This window comes from Paroedura picta, chromosome 12, assembly GCF_049243985.1.
Source record: "Paroedura picta isolate Pp20150507F chromosome 12, Ppicta_v3.0, whole genome shotgun sequence".
Lineage (NCBI taxonomy): Eukaryota > Metazoa > Chordata > Lepidosauria > Squamata > Gekkonidae > Paroedura > Paroedura picta.
In genome coordinates this window covers 44430250-44449511 of record NC_135380.1, presented here as the reverse complement: position 1 = coordinate 44449511, position 19262 = coordinate 44430250, and the positions used below count along the sequence as shown (strand labels likewise).

General features: G+C 46.0%; 1 long non-coding RNA gene across 1 annotated transcript; it reads left to right on the top strand.

Moving 5' to 3' along the window:
* The first annotated feature begins 8220 nt into the window (after window positions 1-8220).
* Window positions 8221-18166, top strand: LOC143821469 (uncharacterized). The gene is made up of 2 exons (XR_013225805.1): window positions 8221-8451; window positions 17484-18166. It is a non-coding gene; the product is annotated as an uncharacterized LOC143821469 (long non-coding RNA).
* Window positions 18167-19262: the final 1096 nt, after the last annotated feature.

Here is a 19262-nt window from a genome sequence, read left to right as displayed (position 1 = left end):
CAGAATTCACCAGCATCCACCCAAAACAGAGTCTGGCATGTCCTGACTAAGTACTGGGTTCCCTATACTCGGCTCAGTCAGCCTTTTATGCACATTGCAGCTCCACAGAATCACAGAATCATAGAATTGGAAGGGGCCATACAGGCCATCTGGTCCAACCCCCTGCTCAACGCAGGATCAGCCCTAAGCATCCTAAAGCAAAAAGTGTGTATCCAACCTTTGCTTGAAGATTGCCAGTGAGGGGGAGCTCACCACCTTCATAGGCAGCCTATTCCACTGCTGAACTACTCTGACTGTGAAAATTTTTTTCCTGATATCTAGCCTATATTGTTGTACTTGTAGTTTAAACCCATTACTGCATGTTGTTTCCTCTGCAGCCAATGGGAACAGCATCCTGCCATCCTCCAAGTGACAACCTTTCCCCTCTCAACCTCCTTTTCTCCAGGCTGAACATTCCCAAGTCCCTCAACCTATCTTCATAGGGCTTGGTCCCTTGGCCCCAGATCATCCTTGTCGTTCTCCTCTGTACCCTTTCAATTTTATCCACGTCCTTCTTGAACTGAGGCCTCCAGAACTGCACACAGTACTCCAGGTGTGGTCTGACCAGTGCCGTATACAATGGGACTATGACATCTTGTGATTTTGATGTTGTGCCCCTGTTGATACAGCCCAAAATGGCATTTGCCTTTTTTACCGCTGCATCACACTGCCTGCTCATGTTTAGCTTACAATCCACAAGTACCCCAAGGTCTCGTTCACACACAGTGTTACCTAGAAGCGTATCCCCCATCCAGTAGGCATGCTTTTCATTTTTCTGACCCAGATGCAGAACTTTACACTTATCTTTATTAAATTGCATCTTGTTCTCATTTGCCAATTTGTCCATTGTGTTCAGATCTCATTGCACTCTGTCTCTATCATCTGGAGTATTTGCCAGTCCTCCCCATTTGGTGTCATCTGCAAACTTGATGAGTAGTTCCTCCACCCCCTCATCTAGATCATTAATAAATATGTTAAAAAGTACCGGACTGAGCCCCGAGCCCTGAGGTATCCCACTACTCACCTCCCTCCAATCTGATAAAACACCATTGACAATAACTCTTTGAGTGCAGTTCTCTAACCAATTCGCTATCCACCTAACTATCTGAAAATCCAGATTGCAGTCTTTCAATTTATCCATCAGAACATCATGGGGAGCCTTATCAAAAGCTTTACTAAAATCCAAGTAAATGACATCAACTGAATTTCCATGATCCAGCAAACCTGTTACTTGGTCAAAAAAGGAAGCCAGGTTGGTCTAACAGGACCTGTTGGAGACAAATCCATGCTGAAGTCATGTAGGGCAGAATCACACTTAGGGATGCCAGCCTCCAGCTGGGGCCTGGGGATCCCCTGGAATTCCAGCTCATCTCCAGACTACAGAGATCAGTTCCCTTGGAGGAAAGGGCTGCTTCGCAGGGGGACTGAGGGATGCCAGCCTTTAGGTGGGGCCTGGGGATCCCCTGGAATTCCAGGTCACCTCCAGACTACAGAGATCAGTTCCCCTGGAGGAAAGGGCTGCTTGGGAGGGGGACTGAGGGATGCCAGCCTCCAGGTGGGGCCTGGTGATCCCTTGGAATTCCAGCTCATCTCCAGACTACAGAGATCAGTTCCCCTGGAGGAAAGGGCTGCTTGGGAGGGGGACTGAGGGATGCCAGCCTCCAGCTGGGGCTAGGGGATCCACTGAAATTCCAGCTCATCTCCAGACTATAGAGATCAGTTCCTCTGGAGGAAAGGGCTGCTTGGGAGGGGGACTGAGGGATGCCAGCCTCCAGCTGGGGCTAGGGGATCCCCTGGAATTCCAGGTCACCTCCAGACTACAGAGATCAGTTCCCCTGGAGGAAAGGGCTGCTTGGGAGGGGGACTGAGGGATGCCAGCCTCCAGCTGGGGCTAGGGGATCCACTGAAATTCCAGCTCATCTCCAGACTACAGAGATCAGTTCCCCTGGAGGAAAGGGAGGGGGACTGAGGGATGCCAGCCTTCAGGTGGGGCCTGGGGATCCCCTGGAATTCCAGGTCACCTCCAGACTACAGAGATCAGTTTCCCTGGTGGAAAGGGCTTCTTGGGAGGGGGGACTCCATTGCATTACACTGCACTGAGGCCACTCCCCATCCCAAACCCTGCCCATTCCCGGCTCTACCCCCAAAGTCTCCAGATATTTTCCAACCCAGAGCTGGCATCCCATGGGACACTATTTATTCTGAAATTGCCACAATTTTGGCATCTCAATTCTGATTACATTCTTAGCAATCAATTAGAGTTCTGTCTTTTCTGTGACTTTTTTTTTAATCTTTAGGTTTCTTGGGCTTTTAAATTTGCTTCCTTTCCCCTCCCAGCTTAATTAATTATTTCCTGTTTTTTGGCTCTCACCGTTTGTGATTCCACTTCAAATTTATAAAAGGGAAAAGTACAACATGACTTCAGAAAGACACGCACACCACCCACGATTTAGCTCCCATTGTATTCCTGAATGCAACGGGCTTGGCCCCTAGTAAATAATAATAATTAATTAATACTGTTTTTCGCTTTGTAGACAGTCAAAGCAATTGCTCCTTTGGGTTTTTTTTAAATGTATTGCTTTGGAATTGCAGTTATACAGTCATGTAAAATCAAACCAGTAGTCAATTTGGCAGGCAATATTTAGTAAGCAGTATTTAAGTACCTCCACTTCCCCCAGGGCACAAGAATTGAAAAGTAGCCATTGATTCATGAATGCCCAGAGAAAACTGGCCAGCCCTGAGAGAACAGAGAAGAGTTAATTAGGTTGAAAATAAAGGAATCTTTGTAGGACTATTTTAACAAAGTAAGAATTCTGAAATAACTTCCTATTCTACCACCCTGCATCCCAATTGACCGCCTGAACATGACTCCGTCAGGACAGCAATTGTGCCGTCTCTGGTGGAATGACCGGGGCAGTTGAAATGTTCACCTATATGTATTTTTAAAAATTATTCCTTATATCAATTTTATGTCCACTTGCCCTTTTTCTCAAACACAACCCTGTTGGCCCAACTTTTCAAGGAAGGATGTCTAGCTGGGAGGAAAACAGATTCCCTACAGATTGCCGATTTACATTTATTTATTAATAATATGCCTGAGGGCCCGCCTCCAGAAAGATAATTTACTCGTATTTAGGAAAGTTACTGAATTTCATGAGCCTAACGTTTCAGTTTGAAAATCCCAAATCTGACAGGGGCTTCTCGGAACTTGGCAGAAAAGTGTGGCCATCTGTTTTCCTGACCCTCCTCACGAAAATTCAATAAAATGATTACCATCAAATATGTACAAATGATATAAAATGCTGTAGAAATAACCAACAAATCAGGAAACCTCACCATTGAAAATGTGCAAAATGGAAAGGTTCACAAAGGCAACGTACAAAAATGAAAATGAAAAAGGGAACATCCATACATGCTTAATAATGGCATATTAGATGCCATTTTGGTGTTTGGCTGAGAGACTGACAGACAAGGGAAACAGGCTAATAAAGTCTGTCGCCGTGTGCTGATGTAGTGAGCAAGCAACTCCAAATTATGACCGTCATAAATTTCAGATGCTACCAAGAAGCACGCAGTTTGCACAGTGCATGCTTCCAGGAATAGCCCAGAATGGGACTTTCTTGTGGCCCGACAGAGAATCATGGGATTAATATCTTCACTGGAAGAGCTCCACCTGGCTCATGGTCAACCCCAAAGTTGTGTGGGAGATCCATAATCAGGTCTGCCGATGTTTTATTTAACATTATGAAGGCGCACCAACCCCATGCCTTGGCTCCATAGAAATCTCCCTTCCCCTTCAAAAGACATCTCATGCCCTTCTCCTGAGAGAAGATGTTGGCCAAGGAAGGGCAGGCCGAGAGAGGCTTATCTGCTCCGAAGCTGCCTTTTGTGTAGGGCACCTCAGAGTAGTGAGGGAAGGACTTCAGCCACAGAAAGGGCACACAGACCACCAGTCAGCCCCCTCTTCTCAAGGGCTGCTTTTTAATATTAACACCCGTGGGGAGGAGACCAGGCCCATGAGTAAATCACAGGGACATAGAACACTCTCATTTCTGAGACCATATGAAGGTGCAAGGAGCTCTAAGCAGTCCCTCAACCAACCACCATTGTCATAAGTAACACTGCAGCTTCAAAAGGGCAGGGCTCATGGAAGGCTTGTGAGGGAAGAGGTCATGTAAAGGGATAGCAAGGGGGGAAAGCCTTTTTGCATGTGTTCAATGCCTGCAAAATGAAGAAAAATACTGCCAGGTGTGAGGATTTCCAAGTGAGTTCAAAATGCATCACTTCACTTCCCAATATTTTGTGGTTGACTCCGTCTCTCATGCTTGGGACTGCCTCAGCCATTTCGTGGCTGGTGCCACCTCTTGCAGCAGCCAGTTGTGGTTGCCCCCACCACCCTGTGTCAAAGGTGCTCATATGCTGAACTAGATGGACCAGTGGCTGGATTCATTATAAAGGTAGGTGTCCTATTTACCTCACAAGGCAAGGAATTACCTGCCCCCAAGCTCCATTTCCAGCCTGCAAGGAACTGAGGAGTAGGAGAAAACCTGGGCTGATTCTGCACTGAGCCAAGAACAACAGGAGGCTCTTTCTTTCTTTTCTTGAACGGGGCAGGGGTGGGGTGGGGTGGGGAGAGGAGGATTGGGGACAGCAGAGGAGGGGGAATAAATCCAAGAGTCAAATCTCTGCTGAGAGAAGTTAGCATTTCTGGAGTGCAGTCACTTTAAGAGAAGCCTTACAACCGGGAACCAGGAAGTCTTTGAACTGATGACCTGGCCAATCAGGGAAGACTGCTTTGCTCCAATGCAGGAAGCAGTGAGTTAATTCAAAATCTGAACATTTACTCATGGCAGTTTTTGAAATATCGAGGATCCACTCCAGGATATCACGGGGGGAAAGGTAGGGTCACAACGATTCAATCATGCATATTGCAGAGGGAAAATTTAAAGTGCCCAAAATCAAAATGGAAATCGAATTCAGTGTATTTAGTCGATCTGGGAGTGGGTAAAAAGCCCCATGCAGACTACACCTTGGTCTCCATATAGCAACGCTCTAGGCATTTCCTGTAGTCTCTTTTGTAAATACCATAGGAGAGGCAAGGACATCAGGCGAAAGCCGTAGGGGCTAGGGGAGGCAGCCTAGATCATTCCCCGTGTATGGCCAGAGTCACTCCATCTTTATTGCACGTTGGTGCTTAGTTGCCTGGAAACTCAGAGAGGACATTGACTGACTGCTCCCAAGAGAATTCTCTCTCTATCCAGTTTGTTAGCAAAACGTGTCTTCAAAGCTTGGGTCGCTTCCTCCCCACTAGTCCCCACAAGTCAGCCTGGCTCTTCCAAATGTTTGGGAATCCTCCGTGGATTTGTAGCCAGCAGTCAGGGCAGCTTTTCTCAAGCAGGGGTGCCTGAAACCCTCGGCTCTCTTGATAACCCTGGGGGGGGGGGTCCTGAATGGGGAGGGGTCCTGAATGGGTAAAAATAAAATGTTAATATATATTTTAAATCTGTTAAACATTTCATAGAATCATAGCATTGGAAGGGACAACAACAACAATGGCCATATATGGTCAATGGCTGATGGGTGTGGTGTGGGTGTGAAGGTGGGCATTGACACAGCTATGCTTCCAACTATATTCTGTCCAATCACACCACTTCTGGGGTTTCTTGAAGCCTGAAGAATGTTTCAGGGGTAAAAAAGTTGAGAAAGGCTGATATAAGGTACAAGATACCTAGTTTGTCATAGTTTAGTCTCGGGGTCTGACTAAGTTTTAATGTGTGTTCAAGGCATTCTGATGGAAGCTTAGTTTGAATCTCTTATATAATTTCTTGGGGAATTTCTGAGAACCTATGTAACCCCATAACAACCAGCAAGTGACATCACATCTTCCCCAAAACTCCAGCCCATCCCCCCCCACCCCCTGCACGGCCCTCTAAAACTCCCAGCATTTGCCAAGGCAGAGTTGGGAACCCTGTATAGGGGCCAAACCTCCCATCACATTTTATAACATCAGGTCTGGGGGCCCCACACAGCAACTAGAGGGAACTGCTTGTTTAAAAAAAAAACTGCAGGGAGGCCAGGCCCAGTTCATTAATAAATGCAATGTGTCCTTCAGCCCTCTAACAGCATTATAGACTTGTATGTCTGAAGAGGCAGTCTCAGGTTTTCCAACAGGACCTGTAGTTTGGCTTGGTCCCAAGGCAAACAGGCCTAACATTAAACCAGAAGCAATGAAGGCAGGTGAACAGTTCAGCTTGCCATGTCTCAGTACTGTTTGAAACACAGGGCTGATGTCAGTGAACTTAGAAAGGTGTTTTTGTTTTCACAAATAGGATTTATTTTCAAGTTTCTTGTCTTTGTGATCTCAGTCCAAGAATCCTAGCTTTCGCTTGCTCTTTGAGCCAATCAGATTCTTTATTATTGTAGTTTTATTTCCCTGCACCAGATTTCCCCCATAAAAGATACAAATTTTGATGTAATTTTTTATATCTGTAAACTAGCAGAATTCATTACCTGTAGACACTGCATGTAAGTGACATGTAAGGCATGCATAAAACACATTATACATGTTATGAAGTACTTTATTTACATTATATGTATGAAAACCATAGCCAAGTGTACATGGTAAAAAAAATCTCAAAACCCAGCAGCGAAAACCAGCAAACCAAAGTCATTAAGACAAACAGAAGCAAATTCCAAAGAAACTAAATTGGGGACATTCTCTCCGTTGTATTTGTATTTAAGATTGAATGGTAAGGCTGTAGCAATGCCACGCGTGCATACTTAGAAATCCTGTGGATGACACAAGGAAAGATGGATTGCCATTCTTTAATTAGTATAATTTTCATTGTTAGTTATGTTCTTGTCTCTAATTGGATTACTACCCAGCAGGCAGGTTCGAAATCTAACAGTAAAGTCGCTAGCCCTGTAAATGACAGAAGAAGGGAAACTGGGCCAACCCCCAGACAATTTAGGGGGGGGGTTCTACTCAGCCAGGGGACACCCCCACACATGCATTAAAATGTGACTTTTTAAATTAAGCCCAGATAAAAATCCTGAAAGAAATGCCTCGATGAGGACTAAATATGCTTGAAAATGGATGGAAAAGTGAGACTACCTGAAGATAGATAAAAGGACAAAAGGGGAGGAAAGGAAAGCAGCTGTTTCAAGGGGTAAGGAGGAATTTCCAAATTGTTTAAGAAAACCCCTCCATAATTACTTGCAAGCTCCCACGTGTACAAGAATAAAGACAGGCAGCCTGACCCAAGCGGAAATCTAGTTTCAAAAAGGCTTTCCTCGGCATTCCGTCCCACAGCAACGTAACCAAGAGCCAGGAACTAGGATGGGAGCAGCAGAGCTATGTAGCCGGGCACTTCTCATTTGCCAGCAGGGCCAGGGGGTTGCTCCCACCCTAACAGCCAGCAAGAGGGCCACCACCACCTTCCACACAAGTAATGAAGGGACGGCAGTACATTCCGCACACAGTCCACAGGCTCGGCCTGCCCTCCATACCCAACTCACAAAAGGAAGTTATTTTGATGGTAACATCTGTCTTCACAACAACCCTGTAAAGTTTGGCTGAGGAGGAGGAACACCTGTCTCAAAGTCAGTCAATGAGTCTCACGGATGAACGGGGATTTAAACCTGGGCTTCCCCAATATTAGCCTAGCTTCTCTCTCTCTCTCTCTCTCTCTCTCTCTCTCTCTCTCTCTCTCTCTCTCTCTCACACACACACACACACACATACACACACACACACGCAGGATTTATTTCCCATCAAGTCCATTTATGGAGGAGGGGATATAAATATGTTCTCTGTGCACTTTCCCATGTATATTTATGCATCATTTTTATTTTTAAAAAATGTTCCCTCTTTTTCTGCAGGAAACCAAAGCAGCAGAGAATATTTTGTGCAGCACAGTGACTTTGGAGGGAGGCATTGTTTCCATCAGCCAGGCACGATTTCTCTCCCTCCCTCCCTCCCTGCCTCTCTCTCTTTCGCGTGTGGAGCTGCCGGCTGGCTGTTTCATTCCGGCACCGACAGGCAATTTTTATCTCTATTTTCCTTGCGAAGTCTGTTCAGAGTATAACCTGTTGGGGGCAACCCTGGTACCCGCGACACACACTGGGTCTTCCTTCTCACTCTCCTCCGCTTCTCTTCTCCTTTGTCTCCTGGCTTGTCACTCTCCAATACACACGCCACAGCCTGCCTTGTCAAGTTCCTGCGTGATCCGGAGGGACATGGGTTGCTGGTCGCTCAGCTTCCCCATTCAAACCGCCTGGCCCAGGCATCACCCCCCCCCTTCCTGCAAAGAGCTATGGTAACCATAGAAACTGCAGCCAATGGAAGGGCTCCCTTGCAGCCGGTGGGGGGTTGCTTGCGGGGAAACAGAACCGTAAGAAACCCACTCCCAGGTAAGGAGAGAACTTTTCCCTGCCGGCACAATGGCCCGGAAACAAAGGTGTCCGCCCGGAGAGAGTGGGTTGGCTGGGCAGACTGAAAGGGCTCCAGCAAAGCCATCCCCACACCCATCGTTTCACGGATGAAGAACAAAGCCCTTTTTAGCGCAAACACCTCCCGCTCTCGCTCCCGGCAGAGGCAGATGGGGCTGTGCAAACAACTAGATGAGTCAAGCGGCCCCAGTGGGACGGCCAGGATGCCCTCCGCTGAGACCCAGATTTGGGGGTGGAGAGGACACAGCCCCACTGAGTCATGGCCCAGCCTGAGTTGAGCAGATTCTGTAGATCTGCGGGCACCATGGCGGCCGCCCGATTCCCCCTGCCCCTGGCGGCCACTGAACCTCCAGGGCAGCAGCCCACCAGACATTTCCCTGGAAGCGGAAAGGCCGAGTCCCCCCTGTCCCCGGGCACAGGCACACGACACCCCCTGCCTGCTGCACGCTGCAGTCAGGGAACAGCCAGTCCTGCTCTGGCCTCTGAAATGAGTGGCAGCCAACTATCATGGACGGTAATCCTTTAAACAAAATGATAACAGGACACATCATCCGCCAACTCCAAGCTCACGAGAACTTAGTACATGCCTCAGGACCAGGAGTATTAGCTATGGGATCCCCTGCCCGGGTCAGAAAGCATGAGATGCTGAAGTTGGGGGTAGCCCCCATTTGGGCAGTGTTTGAATGGGAGAGCCCTGAGGAAGTCCCAAGATATCACCTTGGTTGGTGCAGTAGCCTCCAGGAGAGACCTGGTTCCCACAATACAGGGGGTTCCAAATTAGCCTGTGGACACTTTGGGGATTCTGAAGAATAATGAACAGAAACCGCCACAAATTGGTGGCCGTAAGATTGGGGCCAGTTACAAAACATGGGGTCATTGCAGCCAAAATGTCCTCCTGTTACGGATGCCACTGCGTGCAAACAGCGGTGTCCCTCCAGACGCAAAGGCAACACCTCCTGGGCTCTTCTGACATCCTCCCCCATGAACCTGAGAAAAGCCAGGGTTGGCTGTTTGCTGTGGGGAAGAAGGAAGTGGGTGTCAAGTAAGACAGGAGTGGGTGCCATGGAAATCCTTGCGATGCACAATGATAGAACAAGTGAACAAACTTTCAAGCTCCTCTGTTGATCTAGACCAGGGGTAGTCAAACTGTGGCCCTCCAGATGTCCATGGACTACAATTCCCATGATTCCCATGAGCGTTCGCTGGCAGGGGGCTCCTGGGAATTGTAGTCCATGGACATCTGGAGGGCCGCAGTTTGACTACCCCTGATCTAGACGTTGTCCTCTAGTCTAAAGCATACTTGTGGGACCTAAGAAGAGGTCTGGATCTGGGAGGTTCTTGGCTAACACCCCAATGGACTTAGGTTGTCCCTGTTGTAGACTAGCTGTCATATCTGGCAACGTATATAATCTGGATGAGATTACAACCAGAGGTGGGTAGAAATACGTCAGTAATTAAAAAAGCAAAACAAAATAAAGCAGACTAATCTGCAACAAAATAACAGCATTAATTTTCAAAGCAAGAACAATTAAATCTCTTCAAAAGATTGGGAAAAAGAAAAGTGCTTTCACCTGTGGTCCAAAAGGTAGCAAAGAGGGCTCCAAGAAAATTTGTCTGGGGAGGGGATTCCACTTTCAGGATGCCACCGAATAAAAGGTCCTGTCCCTGGTAGCCATACCCCTAACCCATCTGAAATCAGGAACATCCCACCACACAGTTGATATTCTGAAGCACTAACCATCAGGGCTTATGCTACAGCTCCCAGCACTGCCTTGACAGATGCGAGGAGATTTTGAGAGCAGTGCCTGGGGAGGAGGATGGTAGTAAGTTGTGGCATCCATTGTTAGAATCATAGAGTCATAGAGTTGGAAGGGACCTCCAGGGTCATCTAGTCCAGCCCCCTGTAGAATGCAGGAAATTCACAACTACATCTTGGTGATGTTGCAGGAATTCCTCCTAATCTTTGGGTGATGACCTTAGATACAGGTGGACATTCCTTGAGCACCTATATGGAGGCTGTTTTCCAGCCACTTTGTCCTGCCCTTCAAGTTCTCAAGTTTGCCCATTACAGGTGGGCAAATGGCAAACCCAGCTCTAGCATATATGCATTTCTTTAAAAGAAACTGGAGTCAAGAGTAAGGTGACCAGATTTTAACATTGGTAAAGTGGGATACCATTGACCGGGTGGTTCTTGATTAAAAATTTGATCTATATGGAGCAACAAAAAGTTTCATAGAACGCATAGAATGCAAAAATTGTATTGTCATATATATTTTTAAATTTCAACATAAGTACAATTTGCCAGGTTCCCCCAGATGTCCCTCCAAAAGTGGGACAATCTGGTCACCTTAGTCAAGAGGTATCTACCATCACTCCAAGAAAAGTACCTTCTAGACTCCTGAGAGTGGAAATTCAGTGCCAAACTAGAAGAAAGAAATATTGCACTTGCTTGCATGCACACACACACACACTCTTTCAGGTCAGAAAAATAGCACAGGGAGTCCTCCCTCCCCCATGTCACAGGGGGGGCCCTGGGGTCCTGTTGAAAGGAGTTTCCCAGTGGGAACCCGCTGCTTGGTGTTGGTGGTGCAGCTTCGGGAATGCAGTCTGGTTAGTTTGCCCATCAGACCTGAAGAACTGTGGCCTGCATCCGTAAACATGAAGAAAGAATCAAGAGTACATCTCCAAATCAAAAGTGGGGCAGTAATTTTCCAAGAAACTGTGCCAGAAGACAGAAACCATCCCTAGTAAAGCGAGGCAGCTAGAGCACATGGCTTTGCTTGACCCCCGTGTAACACTGAAGTCATTCGTTTTCTTTCCAAACAGAGATGCTGCCTGGCCGAGCAGACTCAAGTCATGCACAGCTGAAAGAGGAAGAGAATGACATTTTTTTTTTAAGAGAAAAAGTTTCCATGGTTGTTTAGTTACCCTGGAGGGGACAAGGGTCAATAAGGCAGAAAAAAGCTCTCCTGTATCCACCAGAGGGGAGTTTGGAAGGAGGATGTCAGGGGAGGAGGCTGCTTTCAGATTTCCTCCACGTTAGGCCTGGTATTTTGACCCTTGGTTTTGACAACTGGTGCAGGAAGACCGAAGCAATCAGAGAGAGTTGGGCAGGGTGGCTTCCATACTCCCAGTTCCTTCCCCTTCCTATCCCCACAACAGACACCCGGGGGGGGGGGGGGTCTGAAAATGCTCTGAAAACTTCCTGTGGAGGAGGAGTGGGGAATCAAAGCAGCTTCTCCAGATTAGAGGCCACCGCTCTTAACCAAGACTGGCTTATTAAAGCCAGCAGTGCTGGTGTGATATCACTTGAGGGGAAAACCTGGAAGTGATCTCATATCTCTCTGTGCCAGTCTATGAAAAACCATTGAGTTTGGGGTGATTCCTAGAGAGCCATGAAGTGACATCCGGGTTTTCCTTTGACTCCCATGGTACCATAGCCAGCAGCAGTGCCCCCAGACCTCTGCTCTCCTCCATCTCTTGCTGGTTGCCAATCAGAAGCCCCAGCTGTCATGCCACCACAGCAGGGCATCAGACCACACAGGCTGCCACAAAGCAGCAAGCTGCAGCCTTGGGTGCCACACTGCTGCAGCCAGGCGGGATGTGGCTGGCATCTTCCTCGTCACTGAGAGCAGCACAAGCCTTGGCACGTGGCAGCCACACAAGGCCACTGCTGCAGGTGGGCTCCCTGGTCTACCTTCTCCAGTCCACACACCCACCCAGCGCACCAGCAGAAGGAGGAAGAGAAGCCCTCTGTTGGCCTCACTTGCCTCGCCTCTGGGTTTGCCTAGCAACAGTTGTGGCAGGGGAGGAGCTTTGGTGAGTCAAAGAGCAGTTTAAGGTGAGTGGGTGGGCAGGAAGGGATGTCTCCTTGCATACCCAGAGCATTGCTGATCACCACTGTGGGATGGTAGGTGAATTCCCTCCAGGCCAGGCTGGAGTCTGGAGTTGGGTTTTTTTTTTTTTGGGGGGGGGGGTCATTTGGGCATGAAATTGAGGTCATTGTAGTTGGCAGGTAGTTGTGAGTTCTGGCATTGTGCAGGGGGTTGGACTAGATGACCCTGGAGATCCCGTCCAACTCTAGCATTCTGTGATTCTAGGTGCTCCTGGACTTTTGTTCTTTTCTGTTGCTTCAAAGAGTTTTTATTTTGATTGATTGATTGATTGATTGATTGATTGATTGATTGATTGATTTTTGTGATTTCTAGCCCTCCCCTCTCCAAAATTGGTCTTGGGGCAAGGAATATCAATAAAAATACAAATTACAATAAAATTACATAAAAACTATGATAAAATTCTAAAAAATTGCTTTAAACTATTGCTTTAAATTGCTTTAAACTATTTTCACTATCTCTTGCTAACCCACTTCATTTTAACAAGTTCTGGCCCCAACCTGGTGGAATGTGCTCCCAGGAGAGCTGAGGGCCCTGACAGCTAATTACCTGACATAGCAGGTAATTAGGGCTCGTTCTTAGGAGGGAAGTAGAGCTGGTTAGCAGCTTGGGGCAGCCCTCTCTATGTCTCTCTCTGCCTCCCTCACAGCAGGAGTAATAGGACGGAATGAGGGCTTGTGTTCAGTCTCTCTCAGGCTCATCTGAGAGGAACGTGGCTAACATTTAGGGAGAGAGGGTGGGAGCTGTAGGGGCAGGGCTGCACCCTGATTGGCCCTATTCCTACTTGGACAGCCAGACACGTTCCACCCCCTGGGCTGTTTCACAAATATATAGAAGAACCATGGATAAGGATTTAAACTTTTATTCCACCCATCTCAGCAGACTCAGGGCAGATCGCAACATGGTTAAAATTACATAAATACAATTCTAAAATACAAACATAAAGTCTATTTCACATTAAAATTTATGACAAAATTGTCTATATTTGTATTAAATGTGACAACTTTTCACATATAGCAAGGGTGAACGTATTGCCCTTGAGATGCGCATTTGTCTACCCTCTAAGTGGGCTTTGCCATTCATTGAGCCTATGTAGACTTTATAAACTTTATCCCTGGTGGAAATGTGAAGGGAAGCAGCATTGTACGCACTGGCCAATCCCACAGATGTCTACATATTCACGTGAACACCAAGAGTGATCTATGCACACCTATAAAGTCACACATAAGCTCTTCTACATAATCAGAAAAGTTATCAAAAGCCAAAGTCCCATCTGAGAAGAGAAACCTGGACTTGTGAGGCTAGCTGTTGACAGGTGACTGAATACACAGGTATCCGAGGGATGGGGACAGTGGATACTACTGTTTTGCCATCTCTGTGACACCAGGGATGTGATTAATTTCTTCATGTTTGCTTTCCAGTCTTCCAGCAGGCTAGCCCAACTTCATCAGATCTCAGAAGCTAAGCAGGGCCAGACCTGGGTTGGTTCTGCATTTTCTTTGTTTTTTCCATTGTGGATCCTGCTGAATTCAGATTGATTTGAAGCCGGGTCTTCCTCCTTCCTTCCCCCCAAATTGAAATAGAGTGTTTTGCACTTGATTGGGAACGCTCGGAGGGGGGAGAGGAACGGTGGTCCAAAGCGGTTTATTTTTCTTTTCCTGAAGCGGGGAAGGGTTGGGTGAAGCCTGAACCTTTGGGGAGGATGGTAGATAAATATAATAAATAAATAAAGTAGGTCCAGCTTTATAGCTTGTCTTTTGACTGCTGAGCCAGCTAAGTGCAACATGAGGCTGCTTACTTCTTTCTTTTCCTAAAGAGTGTGGGGGGATCCAGCAGCAGCCTCACAAAGAATGAGGTAAATCTCTGCTGAGAGAAATGTGGACTTCTGGAGTACAATCACTTTAAAACAGGGCAAAATTAAGTCTTGGGAGGGAAACTTTGCTAATGGGAACCAGGAAGTCTTTGAACTGACACCCAGCCAATCAAGAACAGACTGCTTCTCTACCTCAGCATTGCTGGTACCAGGACGGAAGTTAATCCAGAAAAACTGAAATCTACACTTATACTGGGGGCTTTCAAAAGCAGGTTTCTCAAATATTTACGCGGCTTGGGCCCTGCCTAACTTCGAGACCGCCTGCCTCCTTATGCCCCCTGCTCTACATGTATGAATTTGCTGAAGGTCCTGGGTCCTTCGGAGGCCCACCTGGCCTTGACCAGGGCCAGGGCGTTTTTGGGTCCTGGCCCCAAGCTAGTGGAATCAGCTCCCAGATGAGCTGCAGGCCCTGTGGGAGCTTTAGACATTCTGCAGGTCCTGCAAAACTGCTTTTCTGTCAGGCGTTTGGTTGAGGCCGAGTGGGAGCCCTGGAGTTTTTGATTGCCCCCCCCCCCAAGGCCCTATAGAACTGCAGTGCTAGACTGTTGAGGGGCCTAATTTCATCCTCTAGCCCATTTTATTCCGTCTTATGATATGCTTTCAGTTACTATTTCATCTACACTGACCGATGCCCAGAATAGGGATGGTTATATTAGGTCGCCGCCATTTGCCATATGTTGTAAGCTTTTTAATTGTTTTGCGGGGATTTTAAATTGTATGAATGTTTCTATTTTGTTAACTGCCACAAGCCAGCAATGGGAGAGGTGGTATAAAAATCAGATATAGATAGATAGATAGATAGATAGATAGATAGATAGATAGATAGATAGATAGATAGATAGATAGATAGATAGATAGATAGATAGATAGATAGATAGATAGATAGATAGAGTTGGAAGGGGCCATACAGGCCATCTAGTCCAACCCCCTGCTCAACACAGGATCAGCCCTAAGCATCCTAAAGCATCCAAGAAAAGTGTGTATCCAACCTTTGCTTGAAAACTGCCAGTGAGGGGGAGTTCACCACCTCCTAAGACAGCCTATTCCACTGCTGAACTACTCTTGACTGTGAAAAACATTTTCCCTGATATCTAGCCTATATAGTTGTACTTGTAGTTTAAACCTATTACTGCGTGTCCTCTCCTCTGCAGCCAACAGGAACAGCATCCTGCCCTCCTCCAAGTGACAACCTTTCAAATATTTAAAGAAGGCTATCATGTCCCCTCTCAACCTCCTTTTCTCCAGGCTGAACATTCCCAAGTCCCTCAACCTATCTTCATAGGGCTTGGTCCCTTGGCCCCAGATCATCTTCGTCGCTCTCCTCTGTACCCTTTCAATTTTATCTACGCCCTTCTTGAAGTGAGGCCTCCAGAACTGCACACAGCACTCCAGGTGTGGTCTGACCAGTGCCGTATACAATGGGACTATGACATCTTGTGATTTTGATGTGATGCCCCTGTTGATACAGCTCAAAATGGCATTTGCCTTTTTTACCGCTGCATCACACTGCCTGCTCGTGTTAAGCTTACAATCCACAAGTACCCCAAGGTCTCGTTCACACACGAGATGATAGATAGATAGATAGATAGATAGATAGATAGATAGATAGATAGATAGATAGATAGATAGATAGATAGATAGATAGATAGATAGATAGATAGATAGATAGATAGATAGATAGATAGATAGATAGATAGATAGATAGATAGATAGATAGATAGATAGATAGATAGATAGATAATATAACTACCTATATCTGCTCCTGTCTATCACGGGGGAAGGTAGGGCCATCACGGATTAATCATTCATGTTGCAGAGGGGAAATTTAAAGCACCCAAAATCAAAATGGAAATTAAATACAGTGTAGAGGGGATGGGTTTATTTCAGCTGCAAGAGGATAAAAAGCAAAGTGCAGACTCAACCCAGGCTAATGCTTGGATGGGGAACAAGTCTCTACTCAGAGGCAGGCAGTGGCAAACCACCACTAGAATCATAGAATAACAGAGTTGGAAGGTACATCATGGGTCATCTAGTCTAACCCCCTGCACTATGCAGGACACTCCCATCCCAATTTCTCCTCTACTGTAATCTGCCACCCCTTTGCCATCACACAGTAATCCTCTCCGTCAGATGGCTATCTAGACTCTGTTTAAAAATTTCCAAAATGAAGAACCCACCACCCTCTCAGATCCCCTCTCAGCCGTCTCCTCTCTAGGCTAAACAGACCAACCTCCCCCAGCCTTTCTTCATAAGTCTTGCTCTACAAACCCCTCAGCATCTTTGTTGCACTCCTCTGGACACGTTCCAGTTTGTCTACATCCCTCTTCAATTGGGGTGCCCAAATCTGAACACAGTACTCCAAGTGAGGATGAACCAGAGCAGAGTAAAGCGGTACCATCACCTCCCGTGATCTGGACACGATATTCAGTTTGATACAGCCCAAAATCCCATTTGCCTTTTTAGCCACTGAGTCACACTGCTGACTCATGTTCAATGTATGGTCTACTAAGACTGCTAGATCCTTTTCGCACATGCTAATGCCAAGACAAATCTCCCCCATCTTATATTGTTGTATTTGGTTTTTCCTACCTAAATGCAGAACTTTACATTTGTCCCTATTGAACTTCATTTTATTCAGTTTAGCCCACTTCTGAAGCCTATCAAGATCATCCTGTATTCTGTTGCTGTCTTCAGTTCTGTTTGCTACCCCTCCCAGTTTAGTATCATCTGCAAATTTAATAAGTATTCCCTCTAATCCCTCATCCAAATCATTTATAAATATGTTGAACAACACAGGCCCCAGGACAGATCCTTGGGGTACTCCACTTGTCACTCTTTTCCAAGAGGATGCTGAACCATTAACAAGTACCCTCTGGGTACGATTTGTCAACCAGTTGTTGATCCACCTGACAGAATGTGGATCCATACCGCATTTTACCAACCTGTCAACAAGAATATCAGGTGGAACATCAAAAGCTTTACTGAAATCCAGATAAACTATGTCCATGGAATTCCTCTGATCCAGCAAGGTAGTCACTTTCTCGAAAAAAGAGATGTTGGTCTGACATGACTTGTTCTTGCAAAACCCATGCTGATTCTTAGAAATCACAGCTCTCAGTTCCAGCTGCTCAAGGACCAAGTGTTTGATTATTTGTTCCAAAATGTTACCAGCTACAGATGTCAAGCTGACAGATTGATAATAACCCAGATCCTTTTTCCCTTTCTAGAATATGGGGACAACATTTGCCCGCCTCCAGTCGTCTGGCACCTCATCCATTCTCCAAGAAGTGTCAAAAATAATGGACAGAGGTTCAGAGATGGCCTTCCTTCCATTTCCTAAATGACTGTTTTTTATTCCTCAAATTTTTGGACAACTGCTTATGGAGCCAACTTGGCTTCCTTAGGCTGCCCCAGCCCTCTTGGACTCCCATCTCTTTAAGTCTTTCTGACCATGGGACTGTATGCAACATATTATGTCTGTGAAAATCAGCTTTCCTGAAGTCCAGTCTATACATACGACTACGTAAATGTTTTCTCTTTCCCACGATTGAAAATTCCAACAGCACATGGTCACTGCTACCAAGTGTGCCCACTACGTCCACCTCATATACCAGTTCTTCCCTATTGATGAGAATCAAGTCTAAAATAGCAGAGCCCCTGGTTCCCCTCTCTACTTTCTGGGAAATGAAGCTGTCAGCAGGACAAGTTAAGAATTTTAAGGAGTTTGCATTTTTAGAAGAGTTGGTCTTCCAACCGATATCTGGGTAATTGAAGTCACCCATGACCACTGTTTCCCCATTTTTTGAAAATTGTGTAATTTGGTCTAGCAGTATCTCATTCAAGTCCACAGTAATACCACTCTCATTTCCTACTCCTTTTATAATTACCCAAATACACTCAACTGAACTTTCATGCTTGGGTACTTATATTTCATCACAGAATCATAAAGTTGGAAGGGGCCATACAGGCCATCTAGTCCAACCCCCTGCTCAAGGCAGGATCAGCCCCAAGCATTCTTCACAAGTATAAAGATTCCTAATATATATTGCTACACCTCCCCCCTTCTTTTCTTGTCTGTCCCTTCTGAATAGATTGTACCCCTCAATTTTAGTATTCTAATTGTGAGTATTATCCCACCAAGTTTCTGTGGTTCCTATTAGGTCTTAGCCCCCTTCCTCTATTAAGATGACTAGTTCCTCCTGCTTGTTTCCCATACTCTGTGCCTTAGTGTAGAGACATCATAGTCCATAATTTGTGTGCCTCATGGTTTTAGTTTTTGAACTTCCTTGTAAGCTACTAGTTCCCTGCTTATGTAACATTCCCTGTAGATTTGAAATCTTCTTATGTTAAGATCTTGCCATCACATCCAGTTCTGAATTTACATCTCACTCCCCCTTTGTGTCTAGTTTAAAGCCCTCTTCACCAGGTGTGCAAGAGTTCTCCCAAAATACTTGTTCCGTCCCTTGTGAAGTGCATACCGTGTCCTGATAATAGCCCCTCATATTGACATCGTTGACCATGATCCAGAAATCCAAATTGTTCCCGTCGATACCATTGATGTAGCCAGTCTATCTATCTATCTATCTATCTATCTATCTATCTATCTATCTATCTATCTATCTATCTATCTATCTATCTATCTATCTATCTATCTATCTATCTATCTATCTATCTATCTATCTATCTATCTATCTATCGCATAATTTTTCTCTCTCTTCCTATGCCTCGGCCACTTATAGGAAGGACTGATGAAAACACAACCTGTGCTCCCATGTCCTTTACCTTTTTCCCCAGATCCACAAAGTCTTTTTTAATTTGTTCCATGTTCTGCTGGGCAGTATTATTTGTTCCTACATGGATGAGAAGGAAGGGGTAATGATTTGGGGGCTTGATGAGCCTGTCCAGCCATTCTGTCATATCCTTGATGCATGCACCAGGTAGGCAGCAGACCTCTCGAGACAACAAGTCTGGTCTACACACTTCGGCCTCTACACCTCTTAGCAAGG